Source organism: Lolium perenne, chromosome 5 (genome assembly GCF_019359855.2).
Source record: "Lolium perenne isolate Kyuss_39 chromosome 5, Kyuss_2.0, whole genome shotgun sequence".
Taxonomy (NCBI): Eukaryota; Viridiplantae; Streptophyta; class Magnoliopsida; order Poales; family Poaceae; genus Lolium; species Lolium perenne.
Genome location: NC_067248.2, coordinates 128892544 through 128920307, shown reverse-complemented (window position 1 = coordinate 128920307; position 27764 = coordinate 128892544). Strand labels below are relative to the sequence as shown.

Here is a 27764-nt window from a genome sequence, read left to right as displayed (position 1 = left end):
TTACTAAAGTTTTGTGAACTAAAATTGGCTTTATGCAAATAAACTTAGAGCTTAGTACCCCCTTACTAAAATTGATAAGTACTTACCTTAGTATTAGTTTGCGAGTACTTTAAAAGTACTCATGGCTTTGTCCCTGGCTATTCAAATGGCCAGACTATGAAGGTGAACAACAGTACGAGGAAGATGGACAGCAGGACGTCTACGACAATTAGGACTACTCCTGACGTCAAGCGTTGGCCTGTGGATTAGATAGCCACTACTACTTCGCTTCCGCTATTTGTGATGTTCGTTGATCAATAGATCAACTACTATTGTAATATTGGATCATGTGATCTACCTTTGTAAGACGATTATGTGTTGTAATAAATGATGACTCTATGATATTCAACTATTATGTCTCGCAACAACAATATTCCTGGGATTGCGATGTATGACATAATAGGCATCTGGACTTAAAAACCCGGGTGTTGACAAGTTGGTATCAGAGCCATTGTTTGACCTTAGGAGACCCTAGTTAGAATGGACGGCTGAAAAACTTAGTTTCAAAACCAATGAAGTGAAAATTTATGAAACTTATTCTCACTCTTACCCTTGAGATCTTTTTCCAAAATAAGAAACCCATGCTCCACCTTTCTTGGTAATTCTACATAAAATTTTGCACACTTGATCACTTCATTAACTTACTTATCCTAATTGCTCACAGATGGAGTACCAATGGGAGTTCTATCAACTTGGTCACGGAGGAGACCTGATGTTCGAGAAAGACTTGAAGCAACTAGTGGAATATCTAGGACACCCGTATCCCGAGTTCTTCGGAACACCCCTCAATAATCAGTTGGGAGGACCACCTCGGTGGGAAGTTTCTGCTGATCTAGGAAGAAAGCTTGGAGCCCCGATATGGGAAACCATATGGTTTTCTGTAACGGGAAACACCTGGAAGGAAGGACTAGTCAGAGCTATGCAAGAAGCAATTGCCCGTCTGTGTGGACAAAATGATAACAAGATCCGGAACACTCGCTTCATCTACTACCCAAGACATGACTCCATGGGAAGATCGATGACCATGCCACCGCCCTCGGAGATGAACCACTATGTAGCACCCCGGGACTTCAGGCTGTACAAAACCCGCAGGGATTTGGACAACGCCCTCGCCTCTCGCCAAGCACATTACCCGTGAAGAAGAAGAAACCACCATGACAGATGAAGAGTAGTACTACTAAGTCACTTGAGTAGGTGTGAGTTTGTATCAGGATCCCCGTGTATCGTAGAGCGATGAATGGTTCTTAAAACCAACGGTGTGTTAGCTTTGTAATATGTGATGTTTGGTATGAATGAAAAAGTGTTGTTGGTTTTTACCCCCTCAACACTACTCAAGTTTTCAAGTTTTGAACTATTGAACTTTAAAACTCAAACAAAACATAGAAATTTCCCTCTTATCTTATCATCTACCTCAATGTTCAGATGGCCCCACCAACCCGCAGCGCCACCCAGGATGCCATGATGCAGATGCTGCAGACGATGATGGCAGACCGAGAAGTCGATAGAGCTGAACGACAAGCCAACATAGCTGCACTGCAACAGATAGCTCAGAACAATCAAGGCCAGGGAAACCACGATCACCCTGGATCGAAGCTGAAGAATTTTCAGAACACCAACCCACCCATGTTTAGCAAGACCGAAGAGCCACTTGACGCTGATGACTGGCTCCAGACAATGGAGAACAACCTCGAAGTTGCGGGAGTTGAAGCCGCAGAGAAAGTATTGTTCGCCACCCACTACCTGTCAGGATCTGCCAGAGCCTGGTGGACAAGTGCCCGTGCAATGAATGCGGGACAGATGATGACATGGGAAGACTTCAAGCTGAAGTTCAGCAAGTACCATGTGCCCCAAGGACTGATCAAGAAGATGAGAGACGAGTTCCGTGAACTCAAGCAAGGAAGGATGTCCGTGGTGGAATACCGCGACAGGTTTCTTACTCTGTCAAGGTACGCCCCGGATGAAACCGACACCAATGAGAAGAGGAAGGAGAGATTTCTGAATGGACTGCATGACGAGATGCAAACTGTGTTAGTGAACATCCCGTTCGCTGACTTGGAAGCCCTCGTGGACTCAGCCATACAGATGGAAGGAAAGCTGCACCAAGCCAACGAGAACCGCAAGCGCCGGATGATGAATCAGAATGGGCCCAACAACGCCCAGAAGCACCGCAACAACTCCTCTGGAGGATTCACCCCAAGAAACAACAGGCCACCTGCTCAGACTTATCGCCCCAACTACGCCAACAACAACGGAGGACCCCCGAAGCCCGGAGGCAACAACAACAACAGCCACCACAACAACAACAACCACAACAGCAACAGCAACAATGGGAACAACAACAACACCAACACTGGCCCGAGGACTGGAAGCAATGCCATCCCCGTCACCCCGAAGGACAAGTCCACCATCAACTGCTATGAATGTGGAGTTGTGGGTCACTACTCCAATGAGTGCCCCAAGAAGCTTGCCAAGATTGCCGCCAACACCGCTGCACCTGCTCAGCAACAGCGCCGCTTCGCAGGTAGAAGGAACCAGAACAACAACAACGGCCGTCTCTACCACATGACTGCCACTGAAGCTCAGGAAGCACCACAGACCATGCCAAGTATGTTTTCCTGTTAATCAAAATGCTCAATCTCTCTTAGGAACCTAACTTTTCTTAAAATCTTGGGACGAGATTTGTTTAAGGGGGAAGGGTTTGTAACATCCGAAAAATTTCAAAAGAAAGAAAATGAATTTCCATATTTCCAAATTTTGGAACCAACAAAAACTTTTCTTGAATTAAGTTTGATACATAGTGATCTTGCTTAATTATTGTTTTATTGCCATGATTGCTTGTTATTAGTATTTGAAATGATCTAAAACCCTAAACCTCACCCCTCTTTTCACCACCAAAGTTAAAATAAAATAAAAGGAAATTAAATAAGAAAAAGGGGCATATGTGCCTATGGCTATTTTTGCAAATCTTTACCCTAGGCCTTTCTACTTTTATTAGAGGTTTGGAAAATCTTCACAAACCTTACCTAGTGCCTACCAAACCAAATCCAAGTTGAAACCAAAGATTATACAAAGAAACTAAAAATGCCATAGAGGCATATGTGAGTAAAAGGCAAAATTTGGGAATTTAAGGATCTTGACCCTAAGGCTTGTGGGGAATGGTTGGATCACTCCTATATACCATTTCAACACTCAACAACCTCAATGGGGTCAAGCAAAATCAAATTAACAATTAAATGCCACAGATGCATAGAGACATATGTGACACATAGCCATCATACCCAATTCTTGCCCTACGCCCTTAAACCTTGACCAAATGGTGTGAAACTCTTTCTAAACTTAATCTCACATTAATTGGACCCTAACCCATGCCCAAGTAATACAAGATAAATAAAAGAGGAAAATAATAAAAAATAGGAATATCATCTCTTATGGGTTATAGCCATTTTTGCAAATCTTTGAGCTAGACCTTTTGGAATGGTTTCAATAGTTTGAAAATGTTTCCAAACCAATAAGAATCACTTTGGAATAAAGAAAAGTCAAATCAAATATAGGGAAATCAAATGGTGAGAAAATCCTATTTATTCACTCACATATACATAGGCCAATTTTGCAAATCTTCAATCAAGGCCACCATTGCTGGTGCCATTGTTTGTAAAATACTTATATACCAATAACACACCCTTGTGAATCAAAGAAACCCCATTCAAAGCAAAGAAGAATCCAAATTCAACTTACATATGATAATGGTCATATGGCCCCTTTATAAAATCTTCCCCACTTTACCCCACTGGTTTTGACTTTTCTTAAACTAACCTTGACCAACTATTGCCATGTCATCCAAGATCCTGTCAGAGTGAACAACTTTGCTGTTGACCACCTATGCTGACTTTGACTAGGTTGACCAGAATGAAGGAGACAAGAAGGGACTTTGAAATAGGGAGAAGATCACCCCACGTTTTGAATTCTTGCAAACCACCATCAAAATGAATACCACCACCACCATTCTATCACATAAATTATATGTTTGAGATCCACCAAAAAGAATTCCAAAATTTGACCAAAATTCTCTTGCGGCCATTTCTTCAAACACCTGGCAGGCATGAATCTAAAATTTGGCATACACTCTTTTAACCTCTGGTCCATGACCAAAACCCACTTGATCATTGCTCATGAGTGCTCCTGTACCCCCCTTGCATCATCTCCTGTACTGAAACTTTGAAGAAAATGGAGGAAAAACACCATTGCATCCATGCCGTGCCCATGCCGGCCACTCTCACCCATTCCTCTCTCTGGCTCGACTCTCTCCCTCTAATCATGTCTAGTACCTTCTCCTGGCAACGATGATCATCACCCTGCACGGCTCGAGTTCGCCAAAGCCCGGCATTGGCCAGAACACAGCACGCCCAGACGCGCCCATGCCGGTCATGGCGCGCCAGAGCGCGCATGGATACCACCCTGGACGCGCCAGTACATCGCGTCGTCTAGTCGCTGTCGAGCTCCTCCCCATCTCTCCTTGCACATGCCTCCTCCACACCTCACCAGTACACCGCCGGACACCACCATTGGCCATCACCGGCGCCGTAGACGACGCCATCATCAAACCCCTGCCGCGCCGGTACCGCGAGGACGGCGATGACGCCGCACGCTCCTGTCCTCCCCTAGCAAAGCCATCAAGCGCTCTAGCACCTCCTAGCCGTCGCCTACACGATGCGCCCCATACCTTGCCCCTTCGCGTCCTGAATCGCCGGCGCCATTGACGACCAGCCGCTCCGCCACGGCCACCCCCTCGCACTATAAAAAGAGGCCCCCTCAGCCTTCTCCTTCCACACCAAACTTGCTCCACTCCCTCTCCTTGATCTCCTCAACACCAGCCCCCCTTCGATTAAGCCACAGACAGCCCCAATCGCTCCGTCGATCGCCGGAGTCCGCCGCAGATCAACACGACGAATTCGACCACCATTGGAGCTGCAACTGGTACCAGGCGACTCCCCATCCTCGACAACCTCGTCTAGCACCTGCGCCGCCCCTCGCCGGAGCTCCAGCATGCCACCGATCCCCTACCTCCGCCGCTGCAGCGAGGTCTTCTCCCCGTCGACGACGACGACTCACAGCCATCGGATCTGCCTCTAATCCAACGGTACAGGTTAGAGCATACCGATTCGGCGAGTTACTCTCGCTGACTAGTGGGACCCCATGTCAGTTGGCCCGCGACGTGTGAAGCGTTACTGGGCTGGCCCTTTCTGCATTTAAATCTTTCGGCCCATCTGTTTTCCCGCCTAAGCCCATTTAGCCTTATTTCAAATTAATTTGATTCAGCAAATTTTAATACTGGTCTGTGCTAAAAATTGAATAGTTTCAAATCTACAAGTCTGAATCTAGAAAATCAAAATGTTCCAGAAAGCCTATGAATTGATCTAGCTAACCCCACTGGATTAAACCCCATAACTTGTGTAGATTTTGAATAGCAAAAATAACAAAACAGAGACTTTTCAGTATTCAAATAAATCTTAAAAATCAACCAATTTGAATTTTGAAGTGAATCTAATTGCTATAATTCACATTTCACCAACTCTAATTTACTATGTAAAAATATGATATAGGTTCTGTACATGATCATGGGCTAGAAGAAAAATATTGGCTATGTAGTCAGTACTAGTCCATTTAAACTATATTAAATTTTTAGGAATTTAAATCTATGAGGTGTAGCACCTCATTTAAATCATGTTCTCAAGTGATATGAAGTAATGTGATGACCTCTACTGCTTAGGCTCATACTTGCTCACTTGTGGAATTTAAATCAATATAGTTTTTAAATTGCAATGGTTATTTAAATCACATGAGATGATGAATCTCATTTAAATCACTTTTCTCAAATAATAAGTGTGAAGTGTTGACCTTGGTAAACATGTGATCATCCCTGGTTATTTGAGAAGATTAAATCGTAAGAAGATTCAATGAGAGGAAATTATTTCTCCAAAGAACTAAATAGAAACCCTAATTCCAATTTCAATGAGAGGAAATTATTTTCCTAATATTAAATAAGGAAACCCTGGCATAATTTGTGAATAAATGTTAAGTAGTGATGTTAGATTATTTTTGTGAGCCAATAAGGCTAATTAAGACTACTTAAGTGTTGTTTGGTGATTGTATCCTCGTATTCGTCTATAGACGCTAGTACCGGAGACTATCAAGAGGAAGAGGTCTTCTACCAAGAGGAAGAGCAAGAAAACTTTGATCACCTCACCAATCAAGGCAAGCTATTACCAATGCAACTAGAATAATGCAAAGCTCTACAAGAGCAAGGCACCATTACTTTTACTTTATGCTTAATGCTCCTATCCCAAGTTTTTACTTTACAAGCTTTACTAAATTTTGCTTATCAAAGTTTACTTTTTGATTCATGATTCACTTGGTTTAGATATAGAGTAGAACAAGAGCATCAAAGTTAGCCTAGAGAAAGACAAGCTAGTTAGCACCCCTCATGACTAGTGGCTATTGCTAAATAAATAAAATTGACTACTCTAGATGGGAACATGTGAAATGAAATGACTTTGAAAACCTTGGAATGATGATTCATTCTATTGAAAGATTTTGAAGGTGAATATGACTTGTGAATGACTTGGTAAATTTTACGAAAACTGATGGTTGGGTTCGGATGCGATACCATTCCAATTTGAAAGTACCCCCACAATACCCAACATGGGTAAGGGCTTAACTAGAAATTTATGTGCTTTAGTATGGGTTCCCTCTGAATAAGCGTCATCGGGGTTATGCCGAAAGCTGCCTCTACAACAAACGAAATGATGCGATATGACGTGAAATGAGGTGAATGTCCGGCCCAAGCCCTGTGCAGTTCCCAGGCTGACAGTCAGTCTTCACTGGGAGGCCAAGCTCATGGGGAGAGGTGCCTATACTAGAGCATGTAAGTGAAAGGTTATGGTTGGTAGTCCGCACACGGAGTATGATAAATCAGGGTCAGTTAGCCCTGACGGATTATTGCAAATGTTGTGGCACAAGTGTACGACCTCTGCAGAGTGTAGAACTATTCGAATAGCCGTGTCCACGGTTATGGACGGTTGGAAAGGCCATACTGTTCCGTCATCAGACCATTTTCAAAAATGTGACATATGACTTGTGACTTGATTTTGAAAGGTGAATGGTGAATTTTGAATTGAATCACAACAGAGTTGTGGAAATGACACTAATGTTCCCACCTGAGTTAGTTAGCAAATGAAGAGGCTTTTACTAAAGTTTTGTGAACTAAAATTGGCTTTATGCAAATAAACTTAGAGCTTAGTACCCCCTTACTAAAATTGATAAGTACTTACCTTAGTATTAGTTTGCGAGTACTTTAAAAGTACTCATGGCTTTGTCCTGGCTATTAAAATGGCCAGACTATGAAGGTGAACAACAGTACGAGGAAGATGGACAGCAGGACGTCTACGACAACTAGGACTACTCCTGACGTCAAGCGTTGGCCTGTGGATTAGATAGCCACTACTACTTCGCTTCCGCTATTTGTGATGTTCGTTGATCAATAGATCAACTACTATTGTAATATTGGATCATGTGATCTACCTTTGTAAGACGATTATGTGTTGTAATAAATGATGACTCTATGATATTCAACTATTATGTCTCACAACAACAATATTCCTGGGATTGCGATGTATGACATAATAGGCATCTGGACTTAAAAACCCGGGTGTTGACAACCGGTTTGATGAACACAAAGGATTAGACGTATCGAGTGGAAAGGATTAGACAATTAAAGAGAACAGAAATTGCGGTAAGTAAACAGAACATGATGATTGTTTCAGTGTAAAGGAAACGGACCGGGGTCCATAGCTCACTAGAGGTGTCTATCCATAAAGATAAATAGCATGTTGGGTGAACAAATTACTGCTGGGCAATTGATAGAATATCGACCATAGATGACAAGATGATTACTATGAGATTTAATTGGGCATTACAATATAACTAGACCATAAAAAGCGCGCGTTGCCGCGCCCGTCCATTGTGAGGAATGGTTAATAGAGATGTGTAGGAAATTTAGACAATACAAAATTTTCTTTAAAAAAAAGAATATTTATAGTTACAATGCCTTGATGTAGGTGATAGTACATACTTCAAGAAAAAATAATACACTCACATAACCGGGTTCTCTTTTCCTTATTCTAAGATCACATTCATGAGAAAGTTGATAAAAATGGATATAGCTATGAGTTACACCGTTCTATCCTTTAAAAGCTAGCGTTTTCTACTCTTCTATATAATTCAACTCTAATAAGAACGTCACATTTTCAAGAAATTCAACTCTTGCATTACAAGAATTGACTATCTAGTATCTACAGACCAAAGTACTTAATCAACGGATTTTAAAACCAACTCATCTAAGTACCCTATCCTGCTGAAGCATATGATATTCCGTACTGAAGGAAAGAGTTATCTCCTCAATTTCTGGAGGCATCAATAAACTTGCATAGGCCATTTAAGTCCTCTGGGCTTATCCCATGTCCCTGAGTAGTTTTAATGCAACAGTCAGGAACAATATACGTAAATTTAGGGAAAAAAATAGAATATAATTGTGAAGATATGTTGATGGCATCATGATTCATGATAGGAACAATGCACAAAGTAGTAATAGTTGTACCATGAGATATATGAACAAGTTGATCAGATCTAACTAAATATTTGAAGAGCACTAAAATGGGAATTATTTTAATTGCTAAAACTGAATGTCAAAATGAAGTAGTAACACTGGAACTATTGAGTCTAGAGCCAAGCACATATCTGAGAGATAAGTAAGAATCGTAACAATCATCGGAAAAATTTGAGCACATACATGTAAGCAATAAGTAAATTACACTATACTTGTTTTTTTCCAAATTTAATCCAGCATTGATATACAGCAGACCTCATTGCTACTTGGCATTGATACCAAGTAGCAATGATCATAGAAACAGATTTTTAATCTTTGATTTGCATGGAAAATTAGAGAAAGAGTGACATAAAAGGGGTTGCATTATGCAGAACACTGATGCGCGGCGCTACACATAATTGTATCACAAGCTCCAGAATACCCTTTATTCCCGGTCAGCTCCTGGCCACCTTTCATGGATTTCATATGAACGACACATGAAATTGACTTCATTTGACATACATGAGGAGACCCAGATAACATATCAAAGCAATATATATTCAGATATGCAGGAAAACCCTGGCAATAAATGCCACGTGCCTCTGATAGAGATTCATCGCTCCACATTTGTACTCCCTACATCTCATGAAACTTGTCTGAACTTTGCTAAAATTTGAACGTATCAGATGCTAAATAGTGTCTAAATACATCCAGATTTTGATAAGTTCAGACAAGTTTCATAGAACGGAGGAGTACATATGTTAAGAAACCTTGTGGAGTTTAGAGCCTTGCATCTTGTAGAAGGCAGGCCCAATTTTCCAAGATCAACGGCATGCTGTTAATCTCAACTTACTTGATTCCAAGAAAATTTTCCTACAGCTTCTCTTTGGTTATTCCATGTTACAGCACAAAGAGAAAAACTGCAACCACCCATCAATGTTTTCACTGGTCATGATGGGTGGCGGGTGGAGAAGAGCCCTGGGGATGGCAAGATATCATGAGCATTTAATAGATAGATCGGACGTTCTAGTGTCTCCTAGGCAGTTAAATTTTACTGTTTTTTAATTAAGAGAAAAGGTTCCCAAAGCAGTTAGAGACAAGGTTGCTTGAACTATTTAATCTCACTAAATCAAAGCTGGCTTAGCATCTGCATATATAATTTACACCAACATCAGCAGAAAAAATAAGAATTGAGCTCCAGCATAACAAAAGTGCAATAAGCACGAACCTGGATGTAGAAAAGAGTAGGCAATGGACTGGAATAAATACCTTTTGACTGTCAACAACCTGGAAAGCGCATACACGCCAGAAAAGGAAACTCGCACAATACCACACACTTCTGAAAAATTATTTGATTCATTCCCATGAACCTAGTATGAAAGAAACGCAACGACAATCATAAATCATATTTGGGGCAATAATTATTTTATCTACCTAGTATTCTTACAAAATAAAAGACTTAAAAAGGCTAAGTATCCATAATAACACAAACCTGTCGTTTGTTGACTCTGGTCCAGTATTGAAACCTGCAAATTTAAATCAGCTTCTATGCATCATGTTACCAAATTAACCAGGTAAAGTGCATCAAATATATGTGTTAAGTACAATTTTTTTACATTAATCGACAAACTTTATTAAGCTGCAATCAGCATACATTCTGATTGAACAACTCCTCTCAGAAAACCAGGAATAGCATCAAGGCTAGAAGAGACGTCTAAGCTAAGTGCCTCTCTTGCACAAATATGTGTGGCATATTTAGTTTGCTTCTCTACAGTTGGAGACTCGCTTGAACTCCCAGAACATGATATTCATTTTCTTCAGCTCCTTCAGTACATAAGATCCTTCAGCTCGAACCGCTTAGTCATCAGTCCATAACCTGTTGAAAAATAAACTTGATTTTGCAAGAGCATGAAATGTCACATATAAATTTTATTCAAAATAGGAGGAAGAATGTGAGTACTACCTTCTTTCATGACTTAGAGGTAATGGCTTGTCGAAGCCTTGAAGCTAATTGTGCTTGAGGAAATCATGAACAAGTATGAATGGTATGCTCCATGTATTTCTTCCAGGAACGACTTGCTACTTAAGGGTTCAGTCCTTGCAAACAATACCAAGATCAAACCTTCTTTACCATTTACTTCCGAGAATCTGTTATCATTTCCCTTGCACAGTAGCAGGGAGAAGTAAATCACGGTAAATACTAAAGGAGAAATGAAGCACCACAAACTTACCCAACTTCAGAGTTCAAGCTGTCAACATTTGATAGAGATCTGCGTAAATTGATGGAGTCAATGAGAAAATAACTATGGGAGCAATTTGGTGGCTAGAAAATCATGATTAAGGCTATCACTCTCTTGACTAATCTAATTCGCAGCTCACACCAGAGAAACAACGTTCTAGTTGCAACAGAGCTTTGCTAATCGACAACCACCAAAATCTTCCTGAAACCTCAAGGTATGGTGACTGATAGGCGTGTCAGTGAGGCATTGCCTAGGAAATTGGTCAAAACAAAGCTAGTTGTTTGAAGTGCACCATGGCTCCCAGAGACTTTGAGATGCCAATGGTTGCAGCATATCAAAAACAACATTCATGGTTCTACAGTACTACGAGATGAGCCAAGAGCATTGAGAAACGGTCGGTAATTGCTTGAGGCCGGGAAAGAGAGAAGAGGAAGAGAGGGATTGGGACCGATTGGACTTGCACTTGAAGGTGGATCTTGTGGAGCTCCTCGATCCCAAGAGACCGCTCTCCGTGGCTCCGATCCTCCTTCTCGATATTTTCTGGCTGCTCGAATCTTGGAGATCGACGAGAAGGCCGTACAATACCATGAAAAATGACGGATGCGCATCATATATGAGGAATCAAGGAGAGGAGGTGGGCAGGCATGAAACGGACTTGCAGGAGTTCGTACCCTACCATCGCCGCGTCTTCGGGAGTGGGAGTCGCATCGTAGTTTTTTTTGGTTCGTCCGTGCCTTACTCGTCGGCGGCTCAGGCGGATGACGAACGGCGGCGCAAACGGACGAGAAGCACGGAGGAGCCTCGGCGGCGCACGACCTGGAAGGAGTACGAAGATGGAAAGTGATCGGTAATTGCTCAAAGCCCAAAAGAAGTTGGCCTGTTAACTAATTTCGGGGCCCAATCAACGTGCTAAGGCCCAAGCCAATTTTGGGAGCAGCAGCCCTAGAAGTAAAATGGGCCTTTAGAAAGGTAAAGCCTCTATTACGGGAACTGAACACGTAACGATTCGGTAACGCCAAACTTCTATGGACCCTTAGATTGTCCGATCCGACGGTCCAGAATGTCCGAACGCTGTGAAGAGCTCCTGGTGGTTCCATTATACTGTTAACTAATACATAGACCGTAATCCAACTGCGTCTATGACTAATAATCCACATTCCGGTTATCGTCCGAACCCCTTTTAGTATTAAGTTGCAAGCAACATATTATCGTATTAAGCAATGTGTGTAAAGTAAACAGTAGAATTACCCTTGGACAAAACATTGTTGTTTTCTCCCTAGTAGCAACAACACATCTACAATCGTAGAAGTTATTGTCACTCTCCAATAAAACTAGAGGCATGAACCTACTATCGAGCATAAATACCCCCTCTTGGAGTCACAAGCATCTACTTGGCCAGAATATCCACTAGCAACGGAGAGCATGAAAGATCACATATAACATATATCATGAATATATAATCGACCTCAACATAGTATACAATATTCATCGGATCCCCGCAAACACAATATGTAGGATTACATAAGGATGATCTTGATCATGTAGGGCAGCTCACAAGATCTATACATGAAGCACAAATTGGAGAAGACAACCATCTAGCTACTGATATGGACCCATAGTCCGGGGATGAACTACTCACGCATCACTTCGGGGGCTGGCATGGCGATGTAGATGCCTCCGGCGATGATTTCTCCTTCCGGCAGGGTGCCGGGAAGAGCTTCAGAACCCCCCGAGATGGGTTCTGCGATGGCGGTCGCGATAGAACTTTTCATGGATGAAGGCTCGGGTATCGAGGGTTTTCCCGAGAAGATGTATAAATAGGCAGAGGATTTAGGTTGGTGGGGTGACTGGGGGTGACATGGGTATACCCTTCGGGTACCCATTATTAGTATACCTAGCTCGGCTCGGCCCAATATGGAGAAGGCCCAACAAGGCAACCCGAAGAAGTAGTCGACTAGGACTCTTGTAAAACCCTAGGCTGGTTGCATATATAAAGCCAGCCAGGGCACCCGATAGAGAGGACAAGAGATAGACAACACAGCTCCGCTTATGGCGGCACCCTGTAAACATATATATGATCATATAGTGGATTGCTAGCAGCACGTAGGGATCCTCCACCGAGGGGACCCGAAGCTGGGTACGTCGTGTGCCTAATCTCGCTCCCGGAATCTCCATCGTCGCTCTCTCCTGAAACCCAAGTCTACAATACGTAGGCATTGGCGAGGTGATCCCTCGTGAATTGGCGCCGTCTGTGGGAATCGCGACGACTGGATTTTGTCATCCGGGCGGGATCCGTCGAGTTCATCGTCAACATCATCAACGAGAATCGAAGATCAGGAGATCCAAGGTCCAATCTTGCGAGTCGGATCACATCTACGAATGCAAGCAGTGCAACAATCGGCGGATAAACTTCAAGCCAGAACCGCGGACAGTCGTATTCGCGGATGTCCAGGAAGCCTCTGTTCAAGAAAAGGCACGCACGATGGCAGGCGCACTATTCGCAGGCGATCATCAAGCTTGCATGCATGTATCAGGAGGACCAACCGGCAATTAAGGATCAAATTCCGTTGGTAGAGGCATTGGTGTTCCGCGCCAGGAAATCAATCACGTGAATCGTACTAAGAAAGGAAAGCAAAGCAAAGCGAATTAGCCGAGAGTTGCTGGTTCCGTGCATGTTGGGTAAAAAAAAAGCAATTTCTGAGGAAAAGAGACAGGCTTCAAGTACTATGTCAATGGATTCTTGTTCGCTCCACGTGACCATGTCTCCCATCAGAGGTTTAAGATATTACGTGGAGGGAACACTTCAGATCAACTAACATCATGGAGCATACGCGAAGGACTTAAAAAAAGGGAGAGGCCATCATTGTTACCTCACGTCAAGATCAAGTTACAAATAAAAGGAGAGGAAGCATGTCCAAACCGTGAGGAGAATCGGCTTGGCCATAAAATTCGCCGACCAAAGAGGATTCGGAAAAGTATTGGAAAGCAAAACTTTCACGGATTAAAAAAAAAAACAGATTCAATGGCCGCGCATCCACTACGTTGAAGGACCCGCGTATCTGCGTCGCTCATCCGATATATGGACCAGGTGCTATATTTCCAATCACGTAAAATTTATTTCGGCAAATATTTTTTAGCTCGTATTATTTGTGCACAGTTTTTTCCGCCGTAATATAACTGCAGATCGGAATAAGCTTCGACTACTTCGCCGTGCACAGTCGCCACACTCGGGGTCTCGCTTGTCGCATCGCGGACTCGATATATTCGGGAGTTCACCCGTCACCAACCCATGACTTCATCGACTACTACTACATGGATCCGACCATCCAATACAAAAATATCAGGTGCTATATTTCTAATTAACTACTACTTGCAAAATATATTTGGCCAAATATTTTTCGGCTTGAGCCGCTATTTGCGTGTAGTTTTTGCGCCGTAATATAACTGCAGATTGGAACAAACTTTGACTGCTTCGCCAAGCATATTCGCTACACTCGGGGGCTCGCCCGCCGTGAACTCGACGATTCTCTCCTCCATGCCGACTACTTCCACCGTGTCGAATGTTTTCGGATAAACGCCGCACGGCTCCACTGCATCGGTTGTGTCCACTTCGTTGATTCCGTCTGCCGGACGACCTACTTCCATGACGACTCCACCACATCCAATAAAAAGCTAAGTGTTTCCTCTTCCAAGAGTCAATTATTATTTACTTTCGCCACACCGGAATACTCGGGGGCTGCGCCATTGCATTATTACAACAAATTCATCCAAACACTGGGGGCTGCGCCATTACTTCGTTACCACAAATATACTTGGTTACTTGGTGAATTTCTTTTCTTCGGCTCTGGATATTTCTTCTCCGGCTCAGTGAAATTATTTTCTTCGGCTCAGTGGAATTATTTTCTTCGAGTTAGTGGATTTATTCTCTCTGGATTACTGGATTGATTTTCTTTGGGTTATTATTGGTTCACTTATACAATATTACCCGATGTGTTTCCGGGTCAATGGATTCATCTTCTATGGCAGCTCAATGGATTCATCCTCTATGATATCGGCGGATTCATCTTCAATATATGATGGTGTAATCTTTAATATGGACTCATCTCAAGTACTTCATCTCGAACTTCATCTTCAGTATTTCATCCTTAATGGCCTTCTTTCGGCGACACGGATAATACTCGGGGGCTCGACAACGACTTCGCCCCGAGTAACAACGGTGACACGGCGTCTAAGCAACAATCATGACATCACCCCAGCAGTGCTCGGGGGCTCGGCTATCTCTTCATCAATAATTTAGTGGCATCCACTTTCGCTATTTGGTGGTTTCTACTTCGGCTCGACTTCTTCTCCGCACTCGAAGACTTCATCGCGCATCGACTCTGTCGTATCTAATAAGCTAAGTGTTTCCTTTTAATTTAGATAAAGTTGATTATCATTTACTTTTGCCGCACACGACACTCGGGGGCTGTGCGGCATAAATTTACTTTACATATCATCGAATCCGAGCATCTGACACCGCATGCGAAAAAGAGAGTCAAGCAAAAGATAGAAAAAGTTTGTTTATTTGTGCAGGAGAAAGCAAATTTCAAAATATATAAGAGAGAACCCGACGAAATTGTCTACAGGGAGAACTCGACGAAATTGTCTTCAAGAAAGAACAGGACCCGACGAAATTTTCCTGAAGGAGGAACCCGAAAAATTATCCTCAAGGAGGACCCGAAAAATTATCCTCAGGAAGGACCCGAAGAATTATCCTCAAGGAGGACGCGAAGAATTGTCCTCAGGGATGACCCGAAGAATTATCCTCAAGGAGGACCCGAAGAATTGTCCTCAAGGAGGACCCAAAGAAATTTTCTTCAAGGAGGAACTCGACGAAATTTTCATCATGGAGGAACCCAAAAAAAAAGGTGGACAAATCTTAGGGTCCATTGACTCGTCATATTGTTCCGAGCAAGAGCATCGGTGATATACCCGACAATATAGAATAACCAATATATTCGGCTGTCTCATCAAGCCCGAGAGAAAAATAGAAGAACCCGCAAAATGGGTCATTGCATCAGCCGAACAAGGCACTTGACAAAATATTCTCAGAGCGCCAAAGTTGCGAATAATCTCTGAATGCCGCAAAACTCTGCGAAGGTAAGACCCCGGGTCCGTCCTGAGCGGCGTGGCACCGTCTCTGATGTCAGTTTGCTACTTTTTTCCGTATCAACAAATACGAAGAAAAATCCTAACAGACGCGTTAGGTACCCGATAAAACATGACTGGGACTCGACAGATGGTAAGACCTTAAGCGGCACATGTCGAGTTAACACCAGTATCCCGAGATCATGTCCAGGGACGTGATCTTGAAGTAGTTTCTTGCGGGATTGCCACAAGAGCAGTTAACTGGTACCTGATCCGTCAGATGAACCAGCCCCATTTACCATTATCCCTGAACAACATAGATACCAACGGCCTGGAGTCAATAAAACGAGGGGCTGCGTCCAGAAATATAGTCAAGTTCTTTATCGAATAGTACAACTTGAGTCTATGTCCAGGTGCAAGCACCTGCCCATAGGCTCGGGGGCTACTCTTATCGAGAGTATTGTTCACCCTCCCGATAAGATACAAGAAAGAGAAAAAATTGTGGTGTCGATTAAAAGCAAGTTGAGCCTACACCCAAGTGCAAATACTTGGTTGTAGCCTCGGGGCTACTCCCATCGGGAGCGCTGGCCGCGCACCCGATAAAAAAATAACTTCGACAGCATCTATGACAATCAAGGTTTGTAGACTCAACTTGATTCTACGACTCGAGCGGAGCCTACTCCCATCGGGAGCACATGGATTTCATCAAGTCCTCCAGAAATATAGTTAAGTTCTTCATCGAGTAGCACAACTTGAGTCTATGCCTAAGTGGAAGCACTTACCCATAGACTTGGGGGCTACTTCCATCGGGAGCGCTGCCACGCACCCGATAGAAAAATAATTTCAAGAATCGTCGACATCATCTATGCTACACATGATCTACGACAGGGAGCTCGCCTTTGGAGATGATTATGCTTGGAGTCTCTACGCAAGTCTTCGACTTCCCTAGACACTCGGGGGCTACTGACATGGGTATACCCTTCGAGTACCCATTATTAGTATACCTGGCTCGGCTCGGCCCAATATGGAGAAGGCCCAACAAGGCAACCCGAAGAAGTAGTCGACTAGGACTCTTGTAAAACCCTAAGCTGGTTGCATATATAAAGCCAGCCAGGGCACCCGATAGAGAGGACAAGAGATAGACAACACAGCTCCGCTTATGGCGGCACCCTGTAAACATATATATGATCATATAGTGGATTGCTAGCAGCACGTAGGGATCCTCCACCGAGGGGACCCGAAGCTGGGTACGTCGTGTGCCTAATCTCGCTCCCGGAATCTCCATCGTCGCTCTCTCCCGAAACCCAAGTCTACAATACGTAGGCATTGGCGAGGTGATCCCTCGTCAGGGGGCACACCATGCCTTGGCGCGGACCCAGGCCTGGCTGCGCCAAGGGAAGGTGTGGCCGCCCTGTGGCGCCTCTTTGACCCCCCTCTGGACTTTGTCTTCGTTTCGGTAAAATATTGACACTCCGGCTTTTGTTTCGTCCAATTCCGAGAATATTTCCTGTACAACTTTTCTGAAATACAAAAACAGGAGAAAACAAGGAACTGGCATTGTGGCATCTTGTTAATAGGTTAGTGCCAGAAATCATGTAAAAGTGCAACGATGTGTAAGCAAAACATATATGAATTAATGTAAAACAAGCATGAAGCATCAAAAATTATAGATACGTTTGAGACATATCAGTATGCAAAAAATAAGAGTAATTTTTTTTTGTATTTTAGGATTAAAATAGTGCAGCAAACAGAAAACAATGTAAAATCAATATAAAGGTGTTTCTTATGAGTTATGATAAAAAAGTGCACCGGGGTTCATGGGTTCACTTGACTATTCTCTCGTAAAGTTGTGGTGGACAAAAGGCAATTCATCAATAAGATATGAATGTACAAATAATATTATATGTAAGATCAGAATTAATATGGGCATCACGTTCTAACATAGTGATGATGCAACACACCTCTTTTATACTTCACAAGAAAGAAAATTCATCAATCTTGTATTAAGAATTAACAGAGCATTGCAATAAGTACTTTGACATGAAGTTTGAATATCAAATATGCTACCTTGAACAAACAAGATCAACATTGTTGTCACATGATGAACATAGCACATGCATTCACTTTATCCCTAGTGAGGTAGCAAAAGAAAGGCAAAGCCATAATAGATCATGAACATATCGTCAATATCCAATCACTAAATCCATGCTACTCCATCTAACACACACATCACCCCACACACGCTCTTGCATAGATGTTGGATCAGAACATAAACTTAAGAACATGATACATAATATGCATCTATCAATGCATCTCACAATATAATAAGATCAGATCTCATAAAACAATATCACATAGAACAAGGATCCACCAAATAGGTACAAATATGTCCATAATCATGATAGGCAGCTCATATGGCACTAAGTACTATGAAGAACATGAGAGAAATAGATCAAGCTACTACCACAAACCCGTAGTCCATAGGTGGACTACTCCCTCTTGGTCATGGTGATGATGATGAAGATGTTGGGGAAGGTGGAGATCCCTCCGGCGGTGATACCGGCAGAGTTTCCCCCTCCAATCTTCTCTGCAGCAGCCTCCATTTTGGTGTTTTTGTCTTTCTGCGGCGCTCTTCTCCCGAGAACTCTTTGGGGCCATATATATAGTGGTTTTAGAGCAAAATATGTCGGTCCACGAAAGAATTAGGGCAAACGGGCGATCGACGGCTGAACGAGTATGGGTGGTGTGGCCAGACTTCTTGGCAGCGCCACTTGTGCTCTTTTAGCCCTCGAGCCACTCCAGGTGTGCTTCCAGGGCCCATGCTGTTCCTCCCGTTGAAAAAATGATGCTCCAAAAATCCAAGGTCAATTTGACTCCATATAGGTCTCTGAAAGTGAAAATACGGGAAACTGGGTTTTCCTGTTCTGCGGGGTTATAAACCAAATAAAGGAGATCGTTGGCAAATCCTCATAAATAAATGTAAAACATGGTATTACCATCATATATGTTACAAATATATGGAAATTCAATATGATAAAGGGCAAAGTTCATGTATGCATTTTACATGCATCAGTGGCCAAGCGGTGAACGCGCTAGCCACTGGTGGGAGTGTCCGGGAGGATGCAGGAGAACGTATGCGTTGTCCGGCCCAACACATCAATGACCCAAATTTGGTGAACAGATGGGTTGGTCCTCTCAAGTCGGTCCGTTTGGATCACGCCGCTGGAGCGTGCGCAACCATTCCACTAGTCCGCGGGGACCATTTTGAACTGCCCAGGACAGGATGTGTCTCCCCGCTGGAGATGCCCTTAGACATCTCTACTCGTCCCCCATACGGTGGCCGGTGCAGCCAAGTTTTAGGATGTATAGAGGCCACCAGATAAAGTGGCTAAATGAGGGCCAGTTAACTTCCGCCGCGTCCCCATAAAGAAAATTCAAAATTCAAAATTGATGAAAAATAAATGACTTTATTGAAAGTTCAGTCGATTTCATACAAACGGCAGTAAAAAGAAACTAAAAATGGCCACGGACAAGGACGAGACGCCCATACATCATGGCCGCGTAGTCCTGCTCGTTGTCGTCATTGTGCTCCTGCTTCGGCGGCGCGTAGTAGCTGCCTCCCTGGCTGCCATCCCCGCGTCCTCCACGCCACATGTTCGACGGATCGGCGTTGTCGGTGTCGTCCAGGTCGATGAAGAGGCCGAGGTGGCACGTGCGCTCGGCCTCCTCGCGATGGTGCTCAATAACCGAGCATTGCTCGATGTACTCGTCGGTCACCTGGAACGAGGCTCGCTCGGCGATCCATTGGCCGGGGTACTCCTCTGGGTCCTCTACCACCTTCAGCTGGAGCGCCGACAACTTTTACTCCGGCGGCGACGTCCACTGGTGAGTCTCGCACCTCGATTGCTGCTGGAGGCGGCGAGGAGAAGACTCGTGGTTGCCGCGGATGACGATGCCGCCACCCGCACACCTGCGGGGACGCTCGTCCGGCTCCTGCTTAATCGACACGACGATGCGGGGACAAGGGGAGGAGTACCGGGCGGAGGGAGGAGGACAACGCGGTCCCACCTTCATCCCTGATGGCGCGGGGACGGGCACGGTGGCGGAGGTGGCATCGTCTACGCTGGGTTGTTCCCGTTCGCGATGTGGTAGAGGACCGATGCGAGGGTCCTCCCAGGCGCGCTCCACCACCTTCAGTGCCCCACCAAGTTATTGTTCTCTGGCAGCGGGCCATCACCGTCGTAGGCGGAAATCCGATCGTTGCGCTGGGCGTGGAAGAAGGTTGTCCACGTGAGTTTGTTGTTGGATCCCATTGCGGCTCGTTGTGCTCCTCCGGTGTGAGCGCCAACCATTAGTGGTCGTAAATGGCCTACCGTCGGGCGTTCCTGACCGGAATGGGCAGCATCGGCAGCCCACTGACGCTTAGCACCCACCCCAACGGACAGCGGATGTTTGGTGGGACAGTGTATTGTGCCTCCCAGAGCACGCGCTACTCCTCCACGAGTAGCTAACGGCGCCCGAAGCAGTTGGCACGCCGGCGTCAAAATCAAATTGGGGGGAGGGACAGCGAGCTAGGAGCATCTTTTTGCCGGCTCCCCCCGTAGCCCTTTAGGGGGCCTTTAGAGCATCTCCAGTCGAGTCCGTGGACAAAAAAAAGCTCCCCAGTCGCGTCCTCCAAAGCTAAACAGCGTTCCATTTTGTGTCGGCGACCCCGGTAGAGACTCTGTGTATAGAATCTCTACCAGGGACGCCAGACACCAAAAAAAGCGCCGGATGCATGCATGTAACCCCTTAGTCACCACATGCCATTCTCTTTTCCCACACTTTCTCTCACCTACTTTTCCCACATGGGGTGGTCCCCTCTATTAAAATGCATGCATCCGGACGCTGTTTGAGGGACACAGCTGGGAATGGTTTCTTTTTTGTACATATTTTGGTTTCTTTTTGTCCGGTGATGTCTCCAAAACAGTCCCTGTCACGCCCCAAAACCGGGCGTAGTCATGACAACACCACATGTTTATAACCTTCCGATTATAAACATGTAAGGCTCAAAATAAAACATATTTACAAAGCTAAAACAACACCTTTATTCATTTTCTTTTCTGTTACACAAGTCACGATACAATATTTATTTTCCCTTTCCGTAGTACTATTCATACGCTTCGCCATCATCTTCAAACAAGACCTAATTCTGCAAAATAAATGGAAGTGGCAAGGGTGAGTATGAGGACATACTCAGCAAGTAGATACCACGGAAGGATAGATAACAAATGAATTAGGAGGAATCAAATGAAGAATAACAAAATGTCAGTCGAAATCGGATATCATGGATACAACAAAGGAATAGAACTTAACAGAAATAGACAAGGAAAATATTGGCATCACACATGACAGCAAGCTTCCCAACCTGGGAGTCACAGGGGTGAATATTCACACTTTTACGCTCTGCAGAGGGGTACTCCGACATCGACAGTCTTGACTAGCTCCACCGATGCTAGCCAAGCAGTGCCCTTTTACCCGCTAAGACCCGGACACTCTGACCTACTTATGTCGGTGGCTCCTACGGATCCATCACCGACACGTTCCCGAACAGAGGCCGTCCCTAGCGGGAGAACACAGACAGTCCCATACCTGAACTGTGACCGGTACAATACGTTTACCGTCGTGATACCAATAAACAAGATTAGGATATTCGCACGTAAGTGATACAAATCACTATCTTGAGATCAATAACCTCTAGGCTCCACATGAGCTCCTGCAAATAATGCAACTCGAAAAGCTGGAGATGACTACCCGTCTCTCCCCAACTACATTATGATCAAACAGGACCAACGATCGATGTTCAACAATATTAGGATCAAGCAAGATTAGCAGAATATGGTGTAAGAAGCAGTACTAGCACCTCAACGGAGTATCAACAAGATATAATCTAGAAGTAGCAAAGGGACTACTTCCATAACATGCAAAGATCAGAAGGAACATCTACTTGCCTCAAACCGAGATCATACTCATGGTCAGCAGCATATCAATCGATCAACTACGCCCGCTTAAATGTTCTAATACTGAACTCTCCTCTAAAATACTAAGAGCATCTCCAGTCGCGTCCCCCAAAGCATCCCCCAAAGGGATTTGGGGCGCGCCGGACAGAAAAAGCGTTCCAGCCGCGTCCCCCAAAGTCCATTTTTGTCCGGCGCGGCCCGATACGGTGTTTGCGGCGCCCCGAGCCCGTCCCCGTCCCACAGGGGACGCACCGGGGACGCCGGACACAACGAAAAGCGAGGCGGGCTCCCACATGTCGGCGACTATTTGCATAAACAGTTGGTTCGCGCCTCTTTTCTCGTCGCTCCTTCCTTCCCGCGCCTCCCACCCCACCGCCGCCGCTGGATTTCCCGGCCGTTTGGGCGTCTGATCTCTGCTGAGAGTCGGCACCGTTGTCGCGGCTGGGGCTCCCGCCGGTCGTGGCGTCGCCGCGTCGCCAGCGCGTCCCAGAACGCGCCGTCAAATCCGCCCCACCTTGATGGCGTGTAACTCACACGTTCGTTGGGAACCCCAAGAGGAAGGTATGATGCGCACAGCAGCAAGTTTTCCCTCAGAAAGAAACCAAGGTTTATCGAACCAGGAGGAGCCAAGAAGCACGTTGAAGGTTGATGGCGGCGGGATGTAGTGCGGCGCAACACCAGGGATTCCGGCGCCAACGTGGAACCTGCACAACACAACCAAAGTACTTTGCCCCAACGAAACAGTGAGGTTGTCAATCTCACCGGCTTGCTGTAACAAAGGATTAACCGTATTGTGTGGAAGATGATTGTTTGCAGAAAATAGTAGAACAAGTATTGCAGTAGAATGTATTTCAGTATAGAGAATTGGACCGGGGTCCACAGTTCACTAGAGGTGTCTCTCCCATAAGATAAACAGCATGTTGGGTGAACAAATTACAGTTGGGCAATTGACAAATAAAGAGGGCATGACCATGCACATACATATCATGATGAGTATAGTGAGATTTAATTGGGCATTACGACAAAGTACATAGACCGCCATCCAACTGCATCTATGCCTAAAAAGTCCACCTTCAGGTTATCATCCGAACCCCCTCCAGTATTAAGTTGCAAAGCAACAGACAATTGCATTAAGTATGGTGCGTAATGTAATCAACAACTACATCCTTAGACATAGCATCAATGTTTTATCCCTAGTGGCAACAGCACAACACAACCTTAGAACTTTCTGTCACTGTCCCAGGTGTCAATGCAGGCATGAACCCACTATCGAGCATAAATAGTCCCTCTTGGAGTTACAAGCATCTACTTGGCCAGAGCATCTACTAGTAACGGAGAGCATGCAAGATCATAAACAACACATAGATATAACTTTTGATAATCAACATAACAAGTATTCTCTATTCATCGGATCCCAACAAACGCAACATATAGAATTACAGATAGATGATCTTGATCATGTTAGGCAGCTCACAAGATCCGACAATGATAGCACAATGGGGAGAAGACAACCATCTAGCTACTGCTATGGACCCATAGTCCAGGGGTAGACTACTCACACATCACTCCGGAGGCGACCATGGCGGCGTAGAGTCCTCCAGGAGATGATTCCCCTCTCCGGCAGGGTGCCGGAGGCGATCTCCTGGATCCCCCGAGATGGGATCGGCGGCGGCGGCGTCTCTGGAAGGTTTTCCGTATCGTGGCTCTCGGTACTGGGGGTTTCGCGACGGAGGCTTTAAGTAGGCGGAAGGGCAGGTCAGGAGGCGGCACGAGGGCCCCACACCATAGGGCCGCGCGGCCAAGGGGGGGGGGGCCACGCCGCCCTAGGGTGTGGCCACCTTGTGGCCCCACTTCGTCTCCTCTTCGGACTTCTGGAAGCTTCGTGGCAAAATAGGACCCTGGGCGTTGATTTCGTCCAATTCCGAGAATATTTCGTTACTAGGATTTCTGAAACCAAAAACAGCAGAAAACAAAGAATCGGCACTTCGGCATCTTGTTAATAGGTTAGTTCCAGAAAATGCACGAATATGACATAAAGTGTGCATAAAACATGTAGATAACATCAATAATGTGGCATGGAACATAAGAAATTATCGATACGTCGGAGACGTATCAGCATCCCCAAGCTTAGTTCTGCTCGTCCCGAGCAGGTAAAACGATAACACAGATAATTTCTGGAGTGACATGCCATCATAACCTTGATCATACTATTTGTAAAGCATATGTAGTGAATGCAGCGATCAAAACAATGTATATGACATGAGTAAACAAGTGAATCATATAGCAAAGACTTTTCATGAATAGCACTTCAAGATAAGCATCAATAAGTCTTGCATAAGAGTTAACTCATAAAGCAATAATTCATAGTAAAAGCATTGAAGCAACACAAAGGAAGATTAAGTTTCAGCGGTTGCTTTCAACTTGTAACATGTATATCTCATGGATAATTGTCAACATAGAGTAATATAATAAGTGCAATAAGCAAATATGTAGGAATCAATGCACAGTTCACACAAGTGTTTGCTTCTTGAGGTGGAGAGAAATAGGTGAACTGACTCAACATTGAAAGTAAAAGAATGGTCCTCCATAGAGGAAAAGCATCGATTGCTATATTTGTGCTAGAGCTTTGATTTTGAAAACATGAAACAATTTTGTCAACGGTAGTAATAAAGCATATGTATCATGTAAATTATATCTTATAAGTTGCAAGCCTCATGCATAGTGTACTAATAGTGCCCGCACCTTGTCCTAATTAGCTTGGACTACCGGATCATCACAATGCACATGTTTTAACCAAGTGTCACAAAGGGGTACCTCTATGCCGCCCGTACAAAGGTCTAAGGAGAAAGCTCGCATTGGATTTCTCGCTATTGATTATTCTCAACTTAGACATCCATACCGGGACAACATAGACAACAGATAATGGACTCCTCTTTTATGCATAAGCATGTAACAACAATTAATAATTTTCTCATATGAGATTGAGGATATTTGTCCAAAACTGAAACTTCCACCATGGATCATGGCTTTAGTTAGCGGCCCAATGTTCTTCTCTAACAATATGCATGCTTAACCATAAGGTGGTAGATCTCTCTTACTTCAGACAAGACGAACATGCATAGCAACTCACGTGAAATTCAACAAAGAATAGTTGATGGCGTCCCCAGTGAACATGGTTATCGCACAACAAGCAACTTAATAAGAGATAAAGTGCATAATTACATATTCAATACCACAATAGTTTTTAAGCTATTTGTCCCATGAGCTATATATTGCAAAGGTGAATGATGGAATTTTAAAGGTAGCACTCAAGCAATTTACTTTGGAATGGCGGAAAATACCATGTAGTAGGTAGGTATGGTGGACACAAATGGCATAGTGGTTGGCTCAAGTATTTGGATGCATGAGAAGTATTCCCTCTCGATACAAGGTTTAGGCTAGCAAGGCTTATTTGAAACAAACACAAGGATGAATCGGTGCAGCAAAACTCACATAAAAGACATATTGAAAACATTATAAGACTCTACACCGTCTTCCTTGTTGTTCAAACTCAATACTAGAAATTATCTAGACCTTAGAGAAACCAAATATGCAAACCAAATTTTAGCATGCTCTATGTATTTCTTCATTGATAGGTGCAAAGTATATGATGCAAGAGCTTAAACATGGGCACAACAATTGCCAAGTATCACATTACCCAAGACATTCATAGCAATTACTACATGTATCATTTTCCAATTCCAACCATATAACAATTTAACGAAGAAGAAACTTCGCCATGAATACTATGAGTAGAAACTAAGGACATACTTGTCCATATGCTACAGCGGATCGTGTCTCTCTCCCATAAAGTGAATGCTAGGATCCATTTTATTCAAACAAAACAAAAAACAAAAATAAACCGACGCTCCAAGAAAAGCACATAAGATGTGATGGAATAAAAATATAGTTTCAGGGGAGGAACCTGATAATGTTGTCGATGAAGAAGGGGATGCCTTGGGCATCCCCAAGCTTAGACGCTTGAGTCTTCTTGATATATGCAGGGGTGAACCACCGGGGCATCCCCAAGCTTAGAGCTTTCACTCTCCTTGATCATGTTGCATCATACTCCTCTCTTGATCCTTGAAAACTTCCTCCACACCAAACTTAGAACAACTCATTAAAGGGTTAGTGACAATAAAAATTAACATATTCAGAGGTGACACAATTATTCTTAACACTTCTGGACATTGCATAAAGCTACTGGACATTAATGGATCAAAGAAATTCATCCAACATAGCAAAAGAGGCAATGCGAAATAAAAGGCAGAATCTGTCAAAACAGAACAGTTCGCATTGACGAATTTTATTAGGCCACCAGACTTGCTCAAATGAAAATTCTCAAATTGAATGAAAGTTGCGTACATATCTGAGGATCATGCACGTAAATTGGCTTAATTTTCTGAGCTACCTACAGGGAGGTAGACCCAGATTCGTGATAGCAAAGAAATCTGGAACTGCGCAGTAATCCAAATCTAGTACTTACTTTTCTATCAACAGCTTTACTTGGCACAACAAAACACTAAACTAAGATAAGGAGAGGTTGCTACAGTAGTAAACAACTTCCAAGACACAAAATAAAAACAAAGTACTGTAGGTAAAAACATGGGTTGTCTCCCATAAGCGCTTTTCTTTAACGCCTTTCAGCTAGGCGCAGAAAGTATGTATCAAGTATTATCGAGAGACGAAGTGTCAACATCATAATTTGTTCTAATAATAGAATCAAAAGGTAACTTCATTCTCTTTCTAGGGAAGTGTTCCATACCTTTCTTGAGAGGAAATTGATATTTTATATTACCTTCCTTCATATCAATGATAGCACCAACAGTTCGAAGAAAAGGTCTTCCCAATATAATGGGACAAGATGCATTGCATTCAATATCCAAGACAACAAAATCAACGGGGACAAGGTTATTGTTAACGGTAATGCGAACATTATCAACTTTCCCCAAAGGTTTCTTTGTAGAATGATCAGCAAGATTAACATCCAAATAACAATTTTTCAGCGGTGGCAAGTCAAGCATATTATAAATTTTCTTAGGCATAACGGAAATACTTGCACCAAGATCACATAAAGCATTACAATCAAAATCTTTAACCTTCATCTTAATGATGGGCTCCCAACCATCCTCTAGCTTTCTAGGAATAGAGGCTTTGCGCTCTAGTTTCTCTTCTCTAGCTTTTATGAGAGCATTTGTAATATGTTGCGTGAAAGCCAAATTTATAGCACTAGCATTAGGACTTTTAGCAAGTTTTTGCAAGAACTTTATAACTTCAGAGATGTGGCAATCATCAAAATTCAAACCATTATAATCTAAAGCAATGGGATCATCATCCCCAATGTTGGAAAAAATTTCAGCAGTTTTATCACAGGCAGTTTCAGCAGTTTTAGCAGTTTCAGGCAGTTTCTCGCGCTTTGCATTAGAAGTAGAAACATTGCTAACACCAATTCTTTTATTATTATTAGTAGGAGGTGCAGCAACATGTGTAGCATTAGCATTACTAGTGGTGGTAATAGTCCAAACTTTAGCTACATTCTTCTCGTTAGCTAGTTTTTCATTTTCTTCTCTATCCCACCTAGCACGCAGTTCAGCCATTAATCTTATATTCTCATTAATTCTAACTTGGATGGCATTTGCTGTAGTAGTAATTTTGTCATGATGATTTCCATTAGGCAAA

The 27764-nt window shown here is 43.7% G+C and overlaps 1 long non-coding RNA gene across 3 annotated transcripts; it reads right to left on the bottom strand.

Moving 5' to 3' along the window:
• Positions 1 to 8148: 8148 nt before the first annotated feature.
• Positions 8149 to 11754, bottom strand: LOC127319724 (uncharacterized). 3 transcript variants are annotated; one of them, XR_007862657.2, is made up of 5 exons: positions 11597 to 11754; positions 10644 to 11474; positions 10335 to 10556; positions 10173 to 10206; positions 8149 to 10050 (listed from the first exon to the last, which is right to left on the bottom strand). It is a non-coding gene; the product is annotated as an uncharacterized lncRNA (long non-coding RNA). The 3 variants fall into 3 exon arrangements; XR_011744977.1 differs by having other exon boundaries at positions 10644 to 10950; XR_007862656.2 differs by having other exon boundaries at positions 10644 to 11754.
• Positions 11755 to 27764: the final 16010 nt, after the last annotated feature.